This window comes from Thunnus albacares, chromosome 12, assembly GCF_914725855.1.
Source record: "Thunnus albacares chromosome 12, fThuAlb1.1, whole genome shotgun sequence".
NCBI lineage: Eukaryota > Metazoa > Chordata > Actinopteri > Scombriformes > Scombridae > Thunnus > Thunnus albacares.
Genome location: NC_058117.1, coordinates 7,594,053 through 7,598,740, shown reverse-complemented (window position 1 = coordinate 7,598,740; position 4,688 = coordinate 7,594,053). Strand labels below are relative to the sequence as shown.

Below are 4,688 nucleotides of genomic sequence, written 5' to 3'. Positions count from 1 at the left end.
CTGGAACAGTTGCTGATGCTTCTGCTGAAAGTCTCAGCCTGCTCGACTCTAAACCTGGATCAGTTGCTGATGCCTCTGCTGAAAGTGTTAGCCTGCTCGCCTCTCAACCTGGATCAGTTGCTGATGCCTCTGCTGAAAGTCTCAGCCTGCTCGGCTCTAAACCTGGATCAGTTGCTGATGCTTCTGCTGAAAGTCTTAGCCAGCTCAACAATCAACCTGGATCAGTTGCTGATGCTTCTGCTGAAAGTGTTAGCCTGCTTGACTCTCAACCTGGATCAGTTGCTGATGCTTCTGCTGAAAGTCTTAGCCAGCTCGACACTCAACCTGGATCAGTTGCTGATGCTTCTGCTGAAAGTGTTAGCCTGCTCGACGCTCAACCTGGATCAGTTGCTGATGCTTCTGCTGAAAGTGTTAGCCTGCTCGACGCTCAACCTGGATCAGTTGCTGAGGCTTCTGCTGAAAGCGTTAGCCTGCTCGACCCTCCACCTGGATCAGTTGCTGAGGCTTCTGCTGAAAGTCTTAGCTTGCTTGACTCTCAACCTGGATCAGTCAAAAGTGAGGTGACACTTGGCATGGCAGATCAGCTGATTGATCCCAACTCAGCACCTGTCAACCAAAATGAAAGTCAAGCTCCAAGTCCTTTCACTGCAAATAGCCAGACAAAAGAGCAGGACACTGATTTTGACATATTCAGCTCAAATGGCAGTCTGTTCGCTCCGTCACCTGCCATTAGTGTGTCTGATCAAGGAGGAGCTGATGCTTCCACAAACCAGCTGTCCGCCTTTCCTGATGATATCTTTGGAGTCAGCGAAATCTCAAGCAGTGCAGATGTTTTTACAGTGCTGCCGTGCACTCCAGCCACTCCTAATTCACTGAATGATTTTCTTGGTTCAGATACAATTTCTACTGCTGCTCCTTCAGCTCAGGCAGATCTTTTTGCTGTTGACATCTTTGCATCAGAACCACAGTTGCTACCACTGTCCGAGCCAAGTGATGCAAATTCCTTTGTGGGCAGTCTATTAGTTTCTGAAAACAACAATACTCAGCAGGCAGCAGAAAATGCTGTCACAGACAGTAGCTGGATGGATGATTTGCTCGGGTGAAAGCAGCACTGTGTTTCCATTATGTAATACACAATATTGGAAAGTGCAAAAATAAAGAAAGAAGTCCATAGATATGACAAGCCACTAAACATTTAATGAGTTAACAAAAATACATTTAATGCTTTAATTTACCACTGCATTGTATTTAGAAATATGAAAAGTATCAAATTCAACCTATGAGAGTGGTGTGTCTTCAAATGTGTGCAGTAAAGACGTGTCTTTACATTCAAGCTGCAAAATCAACGTATTTTATGACATGAACATGATTTTCTTTCAAAGTTAACACAGAAAAAGCAGGCAATGTAACTTGCTGAATACATTTAAAAGGATTTTGTGTGAATAAATTGGTAATAAATGAAACGAGGCAAGAATAAGACTAACTGTAAATTGTCAGTAAAAAACTGTAAATATGCTGATACAAAAATTCTTTCTCCTGAATGAATTGATTAATAGCTGTAACAAAATTAAAACTTTAAGCATTACAAATTTGAAATTTCTTTCTGTAATTGGACTTTTTTTTACTGACCCCTTGAAGTTTTGGCTCATAAAACACTATAAATGCCAGGTAGCATTTTGGTAACTGTAGTTCAAACATTACTCCTGGGCAACCCTTTATTTTCGGGGCCCTTAAAGCAACAATTACACATTTTGAGGAATACACTTATTTGTTTTCTTGTCAAGAGTGAGATGGGAGAATCAATAACACACTTACAGTCTTTGTGCCAAACTGGCTGGTGGCTGTACAATACCTTCATATTTACTGAATTAAGTGTATTTCTCTAAATGTCAAACCATTTCTTTAATTTCCTGGAAATTCTTCCAAATAATTTGTTGGTGTGTAACTGTAAATTCATCAGACACTTCCTGGAAAAATGCTATTTATGTATGTTTGGTGCTATAAGGGGGAAATAGAGAAATTGTTCAGTTGGAAAGTGCATGCTCTTCGTACTTTCTTTTTTTCTTTTTTTACCCTCTCAAGCTATCAAACAAAGAAGTAAACTGACCAATTTGTAATAAAGTAAAAAAGAGAGTGATGTCTTGTGATAGGATGCTGATATATTGTGTTAGTTACTTTGGAAATGGATGTAATTCTGTCTTATCCACAACCTTTTTTTACCAACATTCTTTTTATTGTTCTCACAACATAAAGAAATATCAAGTAATACAGTTACATACATTGAACGATCATGTCAACCTCCCACCCTCCACCCCCCACATTATTCCAGGTCTTGGATGGGGGTCAGGATAATGCTTTATAGTGCATTACCTTGTGTAAAAAAGGAAGAAAAAAAGAAATATATTTCTACAATATTATTTACTGCAAAGAGCCACTGTTCACACGTCCCCAGGTTCTTCCATCACACTTGACAAGTCTTTTCTTGATACATAGTAAATGAAAGGGTCCCAGATCTGCTGAAAATTAAAATTATGTTGTTGATGTTTTATGGAATAGGTAATTTTCTCTAAAGGGAGAGTTATGGATAGCTCAGACAACCACCTGCTTATACTTGGTCTCCTGGTGTTTTTCTATGAGAAAGTTATTACTCTTTTTGCCATTAACACACTTAAGTCTACAAATATTCGTTGATTCTTTTTAAGTTTCAAATTATCTGGATGTGAACCTAATATAAACAGCTGTGGAATTAAGGGTACTTGAATCTGTAAAATATTTTGAGTACATTGTTTCACTTCTTGCCAGAATTTTTGTATTTTTGTACATTGCCAAGTACAATGGAAAAAAGTACCTTTTTCCTTCTCACATTTAATACAAATATCAGGTATAGCGCTGTTATATCTGTTTAGCTTTTCTGGAGTTATATATGTTTGCATCAACCAGTTATATTGTAGCAATTTCAGGCGGGTGTCAGGAGTTCTCGATTGTGCTTAAGTGCTTATCCACAACCTTTAAAAGAAAGTTTGATTTATTTTAATTGTAAATATAAGCACAGAAATGTTATTCTTGAGTAATTTTAATGCTCATTCTGTAGAATTTTATTGTCAAAAAATGATTTTATCTTGTTTACATGCAGTGTGCCATACTGAGAATAAAACTGTCTTAAAGAACAAGTCTAAAAACCATATTGTTCATTACTGACAACATCATGACCACTCAGTTAATAAGAAATTAAGTAACATAAGAAAAAAGCACAGGATACAAACTGTGTGTACTTCACTTTATATTCTGAACTTCTACAGCTGATTTTGGTCTATTGATGTGTTGTCATTGTGCATTTTGAACACATCTCAGAAACATGTCTACAGCTTAGTTGAATCTGGATTTGGACAACTTGCTGTGTTTGTGGAGGTCCCATTTCTGAAAGACAAAAGACAGATGAGAGATATTAGCAAGAAATGAGGAAATCTAAGAGATATAAACTTGTCTAATGATATGTATAATAATGAACATATTGGCCATAGTTACCTGTTGTTCTTGATCTCCTCAGTTGAGTCAGGAAGCTCTTTTCTGCTCATCTCAGGAAACAGGAAACAAAATACATCACTGACCAGTGTGAGGCTGCCGAAGAGTGTGACGGGTATGTGTAACATGTAACATGTAACATGCAAGGACCTTCTGCTGTGAAGCTGAAAACAGCTGCCTGCTGCTGCTGCTGAAAACAAAGGTGATGTGAGTTTAGTGTTAGGTCTGTAAAACCAAAACAATGAGTTGAAGGGTGCTAAAATGCTCAGTAGAGTTATCAGCAGAGTCTGTGGTAATTCTCTGTGCACTATGAACGACTTTTTAAACATTACACACAGTGATTTCATCCATTGTTAATATAAAAATATTAATAAGTGCAGTTTTAGGAGGTTAGTGGAGTTCTTAGAAATTTCAACTCACCATGTCAGTTATGATGAAGAAATACTTGGTCAGTACAGGAGAACTGAAAATAACTTTTATGCCTTCTTTGCACTTAAAATCTTTCTCAGCAATCTGTAACACAGATATTATTTAGTGATATTTGGTGATATCAGAGGAGAGTTTACCAACCAAACACACTTTTCAAAACGTGTGTAATGCAGCTTTCTGTAGTCTGAAGAGATATTTGTGAAACAACTAGCAGTTATTCCTCAGGCTTTTAAAAGATGCTATTCCAGAGCCATAAGGCATTATAGTGCTGATTTCACAGGCTGAGTATTACTCATCATGAGTAGTAAACTCATCTTGATGTGTAAAATTGGTGGAATTTCCTGGTGGTTGGTGCACCTGGTGCAAAAAAGGGAGGAGGCAGTGTCTGAAACTCAGGCAGTGATTGGATGGAAGAGATGGTGTCTGAGGTACGAAAAGAGGCTGGACAAGCCGTGCAAATGTAGCCATAGTGTTATTTTTAAAAAATTACATTATTGAAGTAGACTTTCAAGATTGGAAGACTGAGAAATAAGTTTAGGATGAATCTGGATGTGCTGCTCTTGCATCATAGACAGAGATAAACAAGCATAATAGGAGATGGTTTCCTCAGGCATCTCATTTTTCTCAGGTATCATACAGTACATAAGTGTCATAAACAACCTGCTAGTAGTGACAGTGTAAAAAAAAGTATTAGCAAAGCATTTTAGGGATCACATATTAATACTCAATACTATGAA

General features: G+C 37.6%; 1 long non-coding RNA gene across 1 annotated transcript; it reads right to left on the bottom strand.

The window, feature by feature from the left end:
- Nucleotides 1-1,630: 1,630 nt before the first annotated feature.
- Nucleotides 1,631-4,359, bottom strand: LOC122993483. The gene is made up of 2 exons (XR_006406394.1): nt 3,526-4,359; nt 1,631-3,417 (listed from the first exon to the last, which is right to left on the bottom strand). It is a non-coding gene; the product is annotated as an uncharacterized LOC122993483 (long non-coding RNA).
- Nucleotides 4,360-4,688: the final 329 nt, after the last annotated feature.